Genomic DNA, 17,819 nt, shown 5'->3' with positions numbered 1-17,819 from the left:
TCACTTTTGTCGCATCATTATTGTTCACAGGCACTTGAGTTGGATTCCTCTGGACATCCACAACTGTTTGGGGCTGAGTAAAAACTCGTCCGCTTCTAGTCACTCTACTAACATCTGCTATATTCTCAACAGAAGACAGAGGCTTAATCTCAACTTATTTTCCAGCTTCCATCATGGTGGCATTGTATCTGTAAGGTACAGCCTTATCAGAACTATAAGGTACAGATCCAGGCAAACATATCACAAGAGGTTCCATAGCAGCTTTGCCATAATAACCAATCTCTACACATTCCGGGATTTCAAAGCATGGTTCAATCACATTGACATCATCTTCATCTTTATCCCTCAGAATCTCAATGAGCCTTTGATCTATCATCTCTTGTAAATCTCTTCTCACAATGTAACATCCTCGAGGATTGACTGAACAAATCCTACAAGCAGCATGATTATGCTCATAATGACTGTACTCACACAGAGTGGCATGCGTCTCTACCAATGATCCTCTGATGTGTTCCACACAATAAATCTTATACTTCCCAGGGCAACCAGATACCATATTCACAGCAGACGCTTCATGAGTTGGCCATGGATTGTTCTGCACATTTGGACCAATATCACGCAAAGAGAGCATACCAGAACGAACCAATCTCTGGACTTCATTCTTCAGGGCCCAACAGTTTTCCAAATCATGCCCAGAAGCATTCTGATGATAAGCACAAGTGGCATCAGCCTTATACCACCAAGGGAGTTTCTCTGGCACAGGAGGTGGTGACCTTGGTTGAACCAACTTCTTATGAATTAGAGCAGGATACAGTTCAGTGTACGTCATAGGGATAGGATCAATATTAACCCGAGGATACGGATTTCGCCTTGCTGGTTGTTGATTAACAGGAGCTACAGGCACTGAATTCACGACAGGAATTACTGACGCCACTTGTTGAGATTGATTTCTGAATCGACTATTCCTCCCATGAGAAACAGCATTAGCATCTGATTCTGTCTTCTTCTGGAGTGAAGAACCATACTTCTTCGCACCACCAGATGAATTGTCATTTCGAACCAAACGACCTTCTCGCACAACTTCTTCCAATCTGACACCCATACCCACCATTTCAGTGAAGTCTACAGGAGCACTTGCAATCATCTTTTTATAGTAAAACGGACCAAGAGTCTTCAGAAAAATCTTAGTCATCTCTTTCTCTTCCATCGGAGGAATCACTTGGGCGGCAACCTCACGCCATCTCTGAGCATATTCCTTGAAGGATTCTTTCTCTTTCTGCATCATAGCTCGCAATTGATCCCTATCAGGAGCCATGTCCACATTATACTTGTATTGTTTCACGAACGCCTCAGCTAAGTCATTGAAAGTGCGAATATGGGTGCTATCAAGGCCCATATACCACTTAGAAGCAGCTCCAGTCAAACTGTCTTGGAAATAGTGAATCAACAGACATTGATCATCAGTGTGAGTAGACATCTTTCTCACATACATCACCAGGTGTGCCTGAGGACAGGAATTTCCCTTATACTTCTCAAATTCAGGTAGTTTGAACTTAGCAGGTACTTTCACATTAGGAACAAGGCAGAGATCATGCACATTCTTTCCAAACAGTTCTTTCCCACGCAAGGCTTTCATTTCTTTCTGCAATTCTTCAAACTGATCTTGGAAACCATCCATTCTGTCATGAATTTCACTTGGAGCGGCATCATAAATGGGCTCTGGGACAAAAGGACCAGTATGAACAATAGGAGATGTGTTGACCATAACAGGAGTCAACGGACGAGTCATCTCAGGAACAGACAAATAACCTTCAGGCATGCCCCAGGGATATCCATTAGGCATACGTTGCTGAGTAGCACCAACAGGAATAGCAGGAATAGTTGTAGCAGCAATTTCAGAAATCACAGTGGTCTGACCCTGAGCTTGGGCATTGGGAGGAGGAACCTGATTCTGATTCTGATTCTGAGCAGCCATCAATGTCTCAACCAGAGCAGTGAGACAATCCACACCAGATCTCAAAGTAACAACCTCTTCACGTAGCTCACAATTCTCTTGTTCAAGACCTTCCATCTTCTTCTTGCAGTTAGCTCGAGTGTTATACCGGTGAGACAGCTTGATTCTGTATGAAGAACACTGAATAAGACCTCGGGAATACTCTCGGAAACAAGACTAAAATGCAGAATGATGCATGAAATGCAATGCAAATGATTTTTATTTTTGGTTTTCAAGGAGCTTTTAAGACATTAATTGTAAACATTAGCAAAAAACATCATAAAACATAACAATATTCTTTCATTAGTAATGGGAAAGCATACAAAAGGATTCAAAGATCCAAAATTACAAAACAAAGGAAAAGCTAAAAACTAGAAGGGAACACTTCTAACGAAGATCCATCTCCTCTCTGCAGCTTCCTACGGAGCTTCTCCAATTCATCTTCATAAAAGGCCTTCAAATGAGCATTCTCGACCATCAGCTTATCAACAACTTCTTTCCATGCCACTGAATCTTCTTGTTGTCTCTTTCGCTTTTCACCATGTTGTTGAAGCAACTCTTCTTGATGACGAATCTGATCATCCTTTTCCATCAACCAACCATCTTGGATATCAAGCATTTCATCCTTTTCTTTCAAGTGTATCTTCAACTCTTTGTTCTCAAACTCCAAAGCATCTCTTTCCGCTCTCAACTTAGCCACGAGCTCTAGATGTTCTTCACTACCTTCAACAGGAGTAGTGGAAGACAATGGTGGAATAACGAGTAGAGAAGGCTCCTCAAGTAAATAAGGCATCTGAAAAGTATGAGCTCTAGCTTGAACCCAATCAGTGTAGTCTTTGAGAGCAACACATTGTTTCGTTCCCAAATGTCTCTTCCTATCAACATGGTGCCAAGCACGCACAAACCGATTCCTCATATCCGAATTTCCATCTTGATTAAGATAGAAGATTCCTGACACAAGAATATTAGCGGGTCTCTCCTTCATGGGGTAGCAAAATTGACGCCTTGCAAGAATGGGGTTGTAGGTAATTCCTCCTTGTATACCAAGAAGAGGTACATTAGGGAATTCTCCACAACTATCAATAATCTCACCAATGTCATAAGCAGGATTGTACCAATGGATATTCCCATTAGTAAGAGGCATGATCTTCTGAGACCATGAGAGACCATCAGGATTGTTCAAGAAACTCTTAGCTTGAGGTAAGTGTGAAATAAACCACTTATAGAGCAACGGAGTGCAACAGTTGATAAGTCCACCTTTCTTATCATTCCTATGGTGAATGGAATGATAAGTATCCCCAAGCAAAGTAGGCACAGGATTCCCAATCATGAAAATCCGAATAGCATTAACATCGACAAAGTTGTCAATGTTGGGAAAGAGTATCAAACCATAGATGAGCAAGGCCAGAAATGTCTCAAAAGCAATCATACTTCCTTTACTAGCCAACATAGAAGCCTTTCCAATCAAGAACTTGGAAGTCAACCCCCAAATTCCTCCCTTTTTAGTCATGTTTGCTTTCACATCTGATATTTTCAAATGAAAAAGCTCTGCTATCTCATCAACCTGAGGCTTTTTCTCCAGACCACTAAACGGTATATCATTCGTAACTGGAAAACCAATCCAATAAGAATACTCCTCCAAAGTGGGCATAAGCTGATAATCAGGAAAGGTAAAACAATGATAAACCGGGTCATAAAACTGCACAAGAGTCTCAAGAATCCCTTTTTCCACTTTAGTCTTCAAGATAGAGATCAATTTCCCATAAAGATTTTTGAAGTTGTCAAGATTAGGGACCAAAGTTGCTAGCTCTTTCAATTCCTTTGCACTTGAATTTCTGAAAGTGTACTTCTTGATGCTTCTCTTTTGATCCATGGTACCTGTGATGTTTACAAAAAATGTCTCTAAGTTCCTTGAAAACCATTTGTGAATGTTATTTTTATGAATGCATGGATGCATGGTTTATGCATCAATCACAATCAAGAGCACACAAGATCGCATCAAATCACACAAAATCACACAGTCCAGGTTCTTAGGTTCGACGTCACGAGCATGGAGCCATGGGTCTACCCATCCCACAAGGTGTGTTCTAGGGAATTTTGTACCTGCCAATCGGGTTCTACAAAGGTTCCCAGAGTTTTCAATCTTCTATCGGATATTACCGGCACGCACAATTGCTCATGGGCGCCAATAATATGCCTAAAAAGACCTCGTCTGAGCGTAGTATCGCATGACAACAAGCTCAAATTGGTACTTGATCTTGTTTCTGCACTACATCCTAAAAAGGCTTAGATTGGTTAAAAAGGTTCTAGGCCATTCAGCTTCTACGGACACTCACTATTGAAAGTAATAGCGTTATCACGATGGTTCGTAACAACCTCTACTACCTTCCATGAGGCCTCCACTGATTGGGGTTCCACCATATGACGCTCATGGTAAGGATTGCTCCTGATATGCGACTATTGGTCTTACCACCTCCTATCTCAAGTTACTCACCAAAGTTCGGGTTAGAACTTTATCTCATCACAGAGGAACCATCGAGCACCAAAAAGAAAAAAAAAAGAAGATAAACAAACAAAGCACACAACAATATATACAAATAAAAACACACAGATAAACAAAAATAGGCTTAACACACTTAAAACTGGGTCCCCAGTGAAGTCGCCATTTTTCTGTAGCGGGGAAAATCTGATATCGAAGCCATGGGATTGACTCGAATCAATATTTCGTTTGAAATCGCCACCGCGCTTTATTTTTTCAAAGGAAAAGGGAAAAGAACGTAAAACCCAAAGTTTTGTTTTTAAAACAAGAAAGAGAACTCAGGTTCGGGTGTTGATTATATGAGGGGAAGGTTTAAAGCACCCCTCATATCTGTGGTATTCCACAGGAACCTTTTTGAAAATCTGTGTCGTGTGTGCTAAAAAACGGTTTATTTTATTTTTAAAATAAGCTCGGCAAAGCGTTAAGCTTTGGGCCTACATACCTCCTCGGTGCAATGGAGAAGTCAGAGCTAATGTAGTTCCGCTTAAAGGGAAAACATTTTTAAAACGAATAAACACTTTATCGTCGTTGGAGAGAAATACTCAGCCATTGATCTTGAGTATGAGAACAAACGAGTTCTTTGCATCGCTAATGAAAGAAGGGCTCCAACTCGGATAAAATCGACGAGTATGCCACTAGCTCTCTCACGCGGAAAAGATCTCATTATATCAATCAATTTCAAAATCGTGGGGTATAACCACTCGTTCCGACAATTAACAGTGTCTAAACTTTTGAAGAAAAGAGGAAAAGGCCACTAAGGGCGAAAGATATTTTTAAAGAAAAACGTTTTGAAAGGTTTGCAAACATAAGAAGGTTTTTGAAAAAGGGAGAAGATTTTGAAAATTTAAGAAGTGGGAGGGGATGAAGAGGCTATCCTATTGCGTAAAATAAAAGCTAAGGAAAGAAACAGTCTAACCGAAGAAGAAGCCAACACTTGACATTATGAGTCAAGGTAGATTTCCCATCCTTTGGAATATCAATACCAACTCATTAACACTTGGGGGATCCAGATGAACTTATTGTCTTAGCACCACTTTGCATTAAGCACATTAAAATTCTGACGAAAATCGGGCAGAGTAACGGCTGTTTTTTAGGTAAAATCCTTATCTCAATGCCTTGGAATTAACCATCAAGGGCTTTCAAGGAAATACCTGCACACATAAACAGACAACAATCTAATACCAGACAGACAAAACAATCACAGAGTAATAACAGAATGAGAGTCCAGAGGTCCTAAGTCCATAAGTCCGAATCTCCAAAATGCTAGGGATAGTAACCAATAGTCCAAAAGAGAGCCTTATGTGTTTTTTAGATTTTGGTTGTTTATTAGTGTTTTAGCATAAAAGTAAAGTATGGTCCAAGTGGACAAAAGGAAAATAGCAGAAGCATAAACATATGTCCAAGCGGACAAAGAGAAAATAGCGGAATTATAAACGTCCAAATGGACAAAGAGAAAATGGCGGAATGTAAATATGATGAAATGATAAAATAAAGCGATAAAGCGAGAAATATAAAGAGCAATATAATAAAGTGCGGAAATTAAAGTTAGTTGTTAGATGTTAAAGATAACCATCTTGAAACTTGTCAAGTATGTTATCAAAGTTAGTAGGAAGATCTATGGTGAGTGAAGGATGTACTCGGATTTAAATTCAATAGAAACTTATCAGAAGCTTGATAAAATCATAGCGACTACACGATAAATTTCCATAAGTCATAAATCAACCGCATACAATTCTCTTCCATGTTGGATCTTTTTATTCGGGACACGAAATATCGCCAAGTGATTTATGTAGAAATCACCCTACAACGAGGCCGGTCAAAACTTTATGTGCTAATGCATGCGAGAAGAACGATATATAGATCGCCTTCCGAAAGCAATACCGCACGAAAAGAAAATAGGTAACGATCTAGTCTTTACTAAGAATCCATAAGAATTCTCAAAGTATTAAGACTTTCATCGATCAAAAGAAAAAAAGGAGAAGAAGAAGATAAAATGCATAAAGATAATCAACTCACACTATCATTAATATCATTCATCCATCTTGATGGATTAGGTCATTTCAAACCTATCAACACCCAAGATCCAATGATATTAATGAAGTGGAGGAAGTAGGAAACCCAAACAAGCATAAAAAAGGCAAAAAACCACATTCTGCCTGCTGGAAATCGATTTCATGCAGGGGGAAATCGATTTCCATAGTGCAGTTTTCAAAAAAAACAAGTTACGTTCAGCAGGAAATCGATTTCAGCCTTAAGGAAATCGATTTCCTTAGTGTAAATTTCAGCAAAAACAGCATTTAAAGGCATGAAACTTGATTTGAACAAATATACAAACACCTTATGATCACACATCAACTTGAGCACGAAATTTCCATCACAAAACCAGCAAATATCATCAATATAGCATCAAAGATGCATTGAACACAAGCAATAAAGATCTACATCATGGATCTAGCAAATTACCACTTCTTGAACAAAGATTTTGGAGTAGCTTCAAGAGCAAGCACAAGGTGTGTAGATCCTTCAAACTTGGAGATGATCAAACAAAGAAAAGAGTGAAATGTAGGAGGTTTAGTTCAAAATTAGCAAGATTCAATGTGAATCTCACTAATCTTATGAAAATGAACTTTGAGTGAGGGTTTTGGAAAGGGTGAGAAATGAATTTGCAAGCAATTTTTTGGCTCTCCAAGCTTGAGAAATGAGAGAGTAGTGGCCTCTATTTATAGCATTTGAGCAAGAGTAGTGGTAGTTTGGTCTTTTTGCATTTGGTAATTAGCTTGTGTTTAATTGGTGATTAAAGTGGCAATTAAATGGTAAAAAGTGGTAAAATGGGGTTTAAGTGGGTTTAATGAAGAGAATCATTTTGATGAGGTGGAAAAATGGTACAATGACAAAAATGGTCAAAGAAAGTAGGTGCCAAAATCAAATCAAACTTCCCTCTCTATTTTTTTTGAATTTCGCCTGAAGGAAATCGATTTCCCCATGAGTGAAATCGATTTCACTCTGTTCCAGAAGAGAAATTGGCGCAAAATACACTAGGGAAATCGATTTACCCAGGAGGGAAATCGATTTCATGCTATCCAGAATGTGATTTTGTTGAAGATTGCTGCAGGGAAATCGATTTACCCAGTAGGGAAATCGATTTCATCAGTCAAAAATGTGAAAAATGCCTTGTTTATTGCATGTCTTGGCTTGGTACCTACAAAACAAAAGCCTACAAAGAAACAAAGCAATGTTTTTGGTATTTGAGTTAGTATAATATGCATACAAGATAAACAATCATTGGTGCTTGATGGTCCCTCTTATTGATGAGGTGAGTGCAACACCATAAACAAAACTTCCAAGTGAAGCTCTTGATTAGTGATTGGGATATGAATGATATAGGATCTTAGGGTCAAAAATTGGGGTATGACACTCAGGTTTAAGAAAATTGAACGGGGGTAGCTGCCATACCCCAAAATTTTCCCATCTCATTTTACTTTCAAACTCAGACCAAGGTTCAAGACTCAAACGTCTGACCTAAGGCACACTCTCCTAAGCAGAGACTTCCTGAATTAGGGTTTTGCATTCTCTGAAGGAAATTGATGAATCAAGGCCTCCAAAGGGTTTCATATGAATTATGATGTCTTAAACTATCCCTATGACAAAATTCAAGCCTCAATTCCAAAGATTGCTCAGTCAATTGCTCAGATAATCAAATGTTGACTAGTTTGACCTAAAAAGTCAATTGTGGTCAAAGTACAATCAAAATTCCTGATTTTTGGTCAACATCCTCATTTTGAAGTATCATAAATCATTTGATCAAGGGTTGATCATGATTCATCAAGGAAAGTTCAGAAATCAACAAAACTCAAAGTTTCTAAATTAGGGTTTTTGACCTAAAAGTCGACTGAACTTTGACCAGCCATAAATTTCACATGGAACATCATAAATTTCCCATCCAAAGCTAATTTTAAAGGAAATTGAATTCTCTACAATTTTGTCTCTCACATGCCAAGTCCAAAAATGCTCCATTTAAGAGATATGATCCAAAATATTATAGATCCTTTTTGAAAGTCAACCAAAAGCAGTTTTTTGTCAAAGTCCATATCATCAAGATAAAATCTTCATATGGAAAAAAGGTTCCAAAGTGGCTTGTATAGGACATCTTGAGCTTTCCAAAAAGTCCTATAACTCTTCCATATCTTAAAAATTGAGAGAAATATGCCTTGTTAAAGTTGGGAAATTTTAGGAGGAAAATGTGAAGCAAATGATGTTCAAAATGGATTTCCTTGAAAATGGGCATAAGTTTTTATGGTCCAATCTTGTTCCCAAAGTCATCAAAGATATTCAATCCTAAAGCCACGAATTTGTGATGAATATTTGATTTTATTTGAATTTTTATTCATTTAAAAGGTGATTTAAATCAAATAAATGAAGAAAAATACAAGGAGATTTGATTTGCTTTGATTTCCAATCAAACTCAATCATTTAAACATCATATATTCTCTCTAATTTCGTTCACAATAACCTTGGTGAGATTGGATTGAGATTGAGCAAAATTGGAAAGATTACAAACCATATTTCATCAAATTTCCAATCTATGATTCAAGGAGATTTGATCCAAACTTTCAACCCTAATTTCATTCATTATATAAGGACAACAAACTCAGCCATTAGGGGACGAAAAAAGGGAGGAGAAGCCTAGGGTTACACGTTCAAAAGACCTCACAAAACTAGGGCAACCGTGAGACTCTCATGCAGCCACGTTCAAGGCCTTTAATCCATTCCAGTTGATTTTTCAAGTGATATATGGTATGAACACACTGATAAATAGAGACCATGATGCCCAGAACGCAGGTCATATTATACTCATGTTATTCACGTTTTGATTGTTTTTTAAACATATGTCATCACGTTTTAATCAAAGCTAACTATTTCTTTGAGTTCTGAATGATATATGGAGTGAATCAGGGCCATTCTCCGTAAGTTTTAACGCAAGAACGAAGCAACGCCATTCTTAGGGCTTAGAAGCTTTTTCTTTGAAACTCACATATGCAGGCCGTGTCCGTCCAAATAAAGGGTGCCATCATGATCTAAGGGGTTTGTTTAAGTGATTTGGGAATTTGAAACTAGTGCTTGGGTCGTTCCTTGTGTGTTTGAATTTTGCAGGGATGAAGACGAAGAACCTGCGGAAAAATCCGCAGGTAAATCCGCACCAAAATCCGTAATAAATTCTGCTGGAGAAGAGGTCAGGGACGATGAACAGTACGGGTGCCCCCACTTGAGACACGCGTGCATTTGCCACTTGCTGGTCAAACGTGGCTTCTCTCTCTCTCCAATTGCAATTGGTTAGTCAAAGTTTCAAAGGTCTCTCTCTCTTCTTGATTGGACGAAACCAGATAATGGTGGGCCAGGCTGACTTCATCTTTGAATCTCCCCATCTATACTATATTTTTTATATTTATTATTTTTTGGTTAAGCTCTAACAAGTCATGCAGGCAGCAAAGTTGGCTTTGGTGTAGTTTTCTCAGCCTTTGAAACCAGGGCTCGATCCCCATGCGTGATAATTTTATTTTCACTATTTGTTTGATCATTATCCAGCGCATGCGTTCCAAATGCGCTCATCATGCACGCTCAGGTTTCAGCCTTTAGATCAATCAAGCGCCAAATCCTACGTCCTGGAAATTGAAGCTCCACTATGGACCCCCAAGATACTCCCACACAGGATTTCGAGCGCTGAGTTGGCTATGGCAAATGGGCTGGGCCTCCTTGGGTTTTAATTCTTCACCTCCTGCCAATTGTTGTACCCTCCGGGTTCTTTAATTTCTTTTATTTGTTCTTATTATTTCTTTTTGAGTTTGTTTTTTTATTAACTAATTTTGATTACCAAATTGCGATTAAAATTAACACACTAATAGAGCATTAATTTAGAAATTAGGTTTAGTATAATTAACCTTAATTTTATTTTTGTTATTGATTTTAATTAAATTAGTTTGTTAATTAGGTTGGTTATTTTAGTCAATAATTTAATTAATTAATTTATGATTAGGATTAATATAATACTTGAATTAATGTAGGTTTCCAATCAATCTCCTTTAACTATGATTTTTTCTGTCATACCCCAAAATTTGCCCTCATATACTTACGAACGCCATTTTATTTTGAATAAATAAATTGGCACAATTGGTAAGAATTTGAGCGTGAAAGCTTCATTAGCGCGAGGTCCCGAGTTCAAATCCCACTTCTAACATTTTCCCTTTTACTTTCTTTTTAATTTTAGTTCTAACTTTATTTCCATTTATTCAAAAATCACAAAAATTGCATTTTTTATCATTTTAATTTTAATTTTCGTACTAATTAAATAGGCATTTTTTAAAATGGTCAATTTTCACTTTTATGTATTTTTTAGTCAAAAAGTCACCAAAATTCATATAATATTAAAAAAAATCAAAAATAGTTTTTTTTTCATCATTTAATTATTATTTTCGTATTTATTTATTACGCATTTTTAAAATATTATTTTTTCATTAAAATCTTTATTTTTTGTATTTTTAGTCCAAAAATCATGAAAAAAAAAAGATTTACAAAGATTTTGTTCATATTTCTAAATATTGTATAATTGTATAGTTTAGGAAAGAATCAACATAATTAGTTAAATATTTCAAAAATCAAAATCAAATTATATTTGATTTAGAGTTATGATTTATTAATTAATTAATTGATTATTTTAATATTTTTGTTAACCTAATTTTTATGTAGGCTTAATTGCACTTTTAGTCCCCCTATTATGCATTTGTTAACTTTTTGGTCCCTCTATTTTAGAATCCGGAAATTTAGTCCCTCATTTTTTATTTTTTGAGGGACTTAAATCCTCCAAAAATCAAAATTGAGGGACTAAATTTCCGGATTCTAAAATAGAGGGACCAAAAAGTTAACAAATGCATAATAGGGGGACTAAAAGTGCAATTAAGCCTTTTATGTATAAATAGCACTAGGTTCTACACTTTTAAAAAAAAAACTAACAATTCTAACCTTTATTCTCACTCACTCTCTCTCTCTTCCCACAAACACAAAAAAATATTTTCTCCTACTTCTCCTTCTTCAGGGTTGCAATTCCGGTTGCAGCACAGTAATAAATTTTCCAGCCTATCAGTCGAATTCTGAAACTACTGTTTCGATTTGCTTCGAATTTTTTCCAGAAGTTCAGAAAAAAATCGTAGGTTAAAATCGCAAATTCCTCTTTTTTCTATTTTTTTCGATTTAATTTCTATTTTCATATTTTTTAAAAAATCTAAAAAAAATTGTAGTTTCTTATTCTTATTTTAATTGATTTATAATCAGGTTTTTATATTTTTTTGATTTTATTTTAATCACTTTTCTATTTTCCCATTTGTTTTCTTAACCGTAACATTGCGTTGGTTTATGAACAGGTTTTCTATGGATTGACTAAGTGGATGGTACCCCAATTGCTTTTTTGGCCAAAAACCTTTTGGTAGTTGGCCAAATCAAGGTACTTCATTTGGCCATTAACCTTGTTTTGGCTAAACAACTTTGCTGGCCACTTTCTCATCATGCACCCTCATGGAGCAGCCACACAGAATCCAGAGCTGAGTTTCTTTTTTTCTCTCCTCTTATTTTTTTTATTTTCTTTATTCCTTTCTAAAAACAACACTTTTATTAATTCTTTTTAAAAATTATTTTTTATATAACAACAACTTATTTTTAATAAAATTAACTTCTATTGTTAAGTTAAATTAATTTTAGTTTTCTTTATAATTATGATTAATTTAATTTAGGTTTGTTTGGTTATTAAAAATAATCAGGGTTACCCTCTCTCCAAAAATTTTGTTTGCCTTATGTCATTTGCCTTGCCTTATTTATTCTATTAACTGTGGTTAACTTGCTCCCCATTTGGGGTTTAGACTTTTTTATTTTTCATTTGTTTGCCTAAATTATTATTATTTTAATTTTTGATCTGCCACGTTATAATTGTTGAGATCTTTAATGCACTAACATTTTTCTTCTTCGTGGCTAATTTTCAGGGTTAATCAAAATCTTTCAGTCACGCGCCATGCCAATCAAAAAGCTAAGTTCTAAACCTTTTCTTATTTAGATGTTATTTTATCTTTTAATTTTTGCCTTATAGGTTAAATTAGGGTTTATTTTCAATGCCAAGGAATTCCTCCTACACTCACCCCTATTATTGTTCGTTTAATTCTCAAATGTTCAGAGTCAATCGAAGGTTCGAGGAAGATCAAGGCTCAAGATAAAGATAATTAAATTAATTATTCATCTCTCTTATTCTTTGCTTTAATTCCCCATCCCCGTGGGTGTTTATTGTAATAGCGTAGGAACTTTTATTTTTTCGCCTTTAATTTCTGCATTTTTAAACTGCGTGGTTAATAATCCTAGGGAGTGATAAACCATGAACTGAACGTAGAATCACTAATTTTTACAAGATAAATATCATCGAAGTTAACCACATGATTGTGCACCCACACACCTTTAGGGTAATCCCTCTGGTTGCCTTGTTGTCTTATTACTGTTGCCTTGTTGCCTCTAAGTATACTAAATAGTCAAGTCTCTCGACTCCGAGGATACCTAAAGCAATGTTGCCTTTAAAGTTATTGAAACTCCCTCGAGGTTTCCTTATAAAATATAATGATTGTCCCAATTTCTAAGGTATCCTCGCATGATGCCTAAAAAATTTAATGACTATTATATCCTTCCCTTAGACTATACCTGCCCTCTTTATGGCATGAGACAGTCTTGTGGCGAACGATTATTCTCGATGATCCTTAAACATCCAAATGAAAGACTTCCTTCCCTCTCATGGTATGGATAGACCCTTTCGCCCTGAAAAGCTAAAAGAACAATTCTAAAACTTAGGGTAGTTGCTACTAATTGCTTGCTCTAAATTCAAATTCTTTTTCCCACTAATTTTCAAATACTTTTCAAAAAGACTACGCTTATTTACAAGCTAAAGTTCTTATTCAAATTTCTATTCACACCCCACCTTTTCAAACAATTCAAACATTTTGAAAACAAAGTGAGCTCAGCAATTAAGAGCCCATGGATAACCATGGATGCAAAGGGTGCCTTACACCTTCCCTTTGCATAAATTATCCCCGAACTCAGTTTTCTTTTAAAAGGTTTTTCCTGTTCTTTTAGCCTTTCTGATAATTTGGATAAAATAAAAGTCGGTGGCGACTCATGATATCCGCAACATTTCAAATATAGTCAGTTCATCATATTACATTTTCCAACTTTGATTTTCTCCCGATTCTCTTCTCATCTCCAAACTCTTTTGATTGACGCATGATTGTTTAAATTTCATGTTTTATTTATTTCTCAATTTTAAAATTTATTTCATTTAAATATTAGAAATTATGTATAGGTTGCAAGTCTTTTTATGTAATAGTAATTAGGACCTTTTATTTTCTGCATTTTACTTTCCGCATCCCCCGTTTTGGTATTGTAATCTCCCTCCCCGAAGCCTTGTAATAGCGTAGGACATTTACATTTCCGTACTTTATTTTTCTGCATGATATTAACTGCGTGGTTAGTAAATAGGGAGTGACAACTAATAATTGAACGTAGCTCACTAATTCAAGATAAATATTTGAATACAATCACGTGATTGCTACACACACACACCTTTAAGGTAACCACTCTTATGTTGCCTTTTCGATCAAATAGTCAAGTCCCTTCGAGCGTAGGGATACCTTAGCCTGCTGCCTTTGATTCAAAATCACCATGTCCTTCCGATAAAAGATCATAGTCCCTTCGAGTTGCCTACGATAAATATGATCTCGTCCCTCGATTAAATGGTGATAGTCCCTTCGATTACTAAGGTATCCTATCTGTTGCCTAAATGACTATTATATCCTTCCCTGAGACTACCTGCCCTCTTTATGGTAGGGACAGTCTTATGGCGAACGATAACCCTCGATGACCCGCACATCCAATGAAAGGACTACCTGCCCTCTTTATGGTATGGATAGCCCTTTCAAACGAAAACTTAAAGAACAAGAAAGACAATCTTAGGGTAAGTGCTATTAAATGCTTGCTCCACATTCAAACTTTCAAATTACTTTTGATACACCTCTTTCAAAACCAATTCAAAAGGCTATGCTTATTTACAAGCTAAAGTCCTTATTCAAATCTTTTCTAATCACACACGATACTTTTCAAACAAACAAAAAGTGAGCTAAGCAATTAAGAGCCCATGGATAACCATGGATATAAAGGGTGCTTACACCTTCCCTTTGTATAACCTACCCCCCAAAATCAAAATCTTTCAAAGGTCCTTCCTGTTCCTTTTTCCTTTCCAATTGGATAAAATAAAAGTCGGTGGCGACTCTTGCTATCCGCAACATTTTTTAAAAAGTCAGTTCTCCCACCGTGTTACACACGGGTTTCCTACTAGTTTTTTTATAAAATCGGTAAAAATTAAAAAAAAAATGAGAGACATTTATAGAATGGCACATCAACAAATTTTACTTTACTTTATAAGTATATATAGATTGATATAAATTTTTAGATTCGCTCTCATATGAGATATGGTCAATTGAATAGATTTGTTCTATTAACTTATTAATATATATATATATATATATATATATATATATATATATATATATATATATATATATATATATATGAATAGATGATTAAATTATCACCATAATATAGAAACACCTAAAGTATCAATCATTACAATAATTTGAATAAACAACGTAACAAAATATGAGAGAGAAAGCTTTCTCCTCTCTCTAGAAGCACGTTGCTCTTTGTGCTTCTTCTCTAGGGCGGAGTTCTCTGTCTCTCCGGTCTCCGGCTTCCGTCATGGTGTGGCAACAGGTACGTAAGAAGGCTTTTAGGAATTTCGTAGAAAAGTAGGACGTTTTTCCGATCGGTGGGATGCAAGGAAGTTCAAGGGAGGAAGTTTCTTCTTTTTTCTTCTCATATTTTCCTGATAGGATTAGGGCTATTGATATCTTCAAGTTATTTGGTTGCATGGGGAATGTTGTTGAAGTCATTATCTCTCCTCGGAGGACAAATGGGGGAGGCGTTTCGGATTTGCTAGATTTAAAGGGGTGGAAGATATCAGAATGCTGGGGGTTAAACTAGATAATATATCTATTGATGGCAAGAAGATTCATGCTAATCAACCGAGGTTCAACAGAAGGGAGGTGTATGGAGAGGGTGGGGAACGTTATCCTGCAAACAATGCGAGGAAGGTCTTTTTTACGAATCAGCGCGTTATTGGGGCGGAGCATCATCAGAAGGGTATCACGAATGGAGAAAACATAAGTAGGATGGTTGGTAAAAAATATTTTGCAACAGTGGTGGTGGAAGGTAAGAAGGTTAGTGTTCAGAAGGATTCTCATGATCTGATAATCAATTCTGATTCTGAAGGGAAAGCTAGATGGAGCAAGGCTTTCATCGGGGAGGTGGTACATCTAGGAGAATCATACAATATTCAAAACCATTTTGAGATGGAAGGAGTTTTCTCTCTTAAGATTACTCCTTTGGGGGAAAATCTATGCTTGGTGGAGGAATTAAATGAAGGTTTTATTCGTGAAATGCTAAGTGATGGGTGCTCGTGGTGGAAACGTTGGTTCAAGCTTCTTAGACCATGGCAGAAAGGTGATGTAGATACGGAGAGAGTGATGTGGGTGAGGATCCACGACGTTCCCTGTAATATTTGGAGCGTTGATTTTTTCGTTTCTATTGCTAATTTGCTTGGTACCTTTATCTGCGTGGACGAAAACACTTCAGTTGGGAGTAACATGGATATTGCTAGGGTTCTTATTAGAGTTCCAATGGAATTCAGTCTGAAAGATCATTTCAAGGTTCTTATTGATGATGAAGCTTTTGTTTTGCCGCTAAGGGAGGATTCTTTTGGAACGGTTCGAATCGTATACAAACAGGTCAACTCTTTGAGTAACAAAGTTCCCACATCTAGTTCGTAAGACTCATGGTCCTTCAATGAAGACAGTCCAGGTGGGGAAGAAGATAGCATCGGGGAAGGAAACTACTTTTCCGATGACAAAAGTGCAAACAGTGGGGGAAGGAAGGAGAACGGGACAGATGCGATGGAAGTACCTTTAATGATTGAAAAATATTTGGATGGGAAAGGTACAGAAGGTGCAGAAGATAGCAGAGGAAAAAGTATGAACAGTAGCAGAAATATCTCTTCACTCGATGCAGATATTTTGAAAGTTGTGGAAACAAAGAGCAGGTTACACAAGAAAGACATGGAAGCGGATGACTTTATCTCTGATCCTATATCTACTTCTTCTCCTAGAGATACCTTAGTCAAAGAAACACCGGTTTTACCTTTGGTCCCACAGTCTGAAGCAGGTGAAGAGGAAAAGGCAGAGACGACAATAGATGATGTGCTGGCAGCCAAATATAAAAAGAAGAAAATGGTTTTCAAGAAGCTGGCAGGGTTAAGTGGGCCTCCTTCCTCTTGCCCCACTTTAAAATGGCCCAATAAATTCCTGAAAAAACGGCCCAAGAAGAAAGTAACAAAAAATAAAATCGATTTGGGAGATGCCCTTTTATTGCCTCAATTGTCTGGTTCTGCTTCTATCTATTCTTCTGATCCTTCTCGTTGGGAACACTATATTCATCACGAATCCGGTTACTTACCTGATGAGTCGGACATATAGCAGTGTAATGATAGGGGATGGGAAAACTTCAAACCTTTCTCAGAATTTAAGCTAGGAAAAGCAATTGAGAAGCTGGGAGTCGTAACTAGTAGCGTCTGCAAGGTTGCAAATTTGAATCAGATTCCTGTTAGGAATCATGAAGGAAGGGAGGTGGTCACAACTAAGTTTCAATGATTATTGGAAGTTTCAACATTAGGGGCGGCGGTAGTCACATCAAAAGAAAGAGAATTTGTAGTAGTATTATTAAAAGAGGGAGGGCTGATTTTTTTCTTCTTCAGGAAACCAAGATGGAGGTGGTGTCGATTGATATTTTCAAAAGAATTTGGGGATCGGATTCTTGTGATTATTCTTATCTGGCTTCGGAGGGAATGGCAGGAGGATTGTTGTCGGTGTGGAATCCCTCTACGGTTTCTGTTATCTCCAGTTTCAACGGCAGGGGTTATTTAGGTTCGAAGGTTAGTTGGAAGGACATAATTTATTACATAGTGAATATTTATTCTCCTTGTTCTATATTTTGAAGAAAGCTCTATGGAAGAACCTGTTGGATGTGAAACACAAATTCTCTGATGGAGAGTGGATTTTCGGTGGAGATTTTAATGCTGTTTTGAGTAGAAATGAGAGAGTT

Source organism: Vicia villosa, linkage group LG1 (genome assembly GCF_029867415.1).
Source record: "Vicia villosa cultivar HV-30 ecotype Madison, WI linkage group LG1, Vvil1.0, whole genome shotgun sequence".
In the NCBI taxonomy this organism is placed as follows: domain Eukaryota; kingdom Viridiplantae; phylum Streptophyta; class Magnoliopsida; order Fabales; family Fabaceae; genus Vicia; species Vicia villosa.
Note: the sequence above shows the minus strand (reverse complement) of the source record.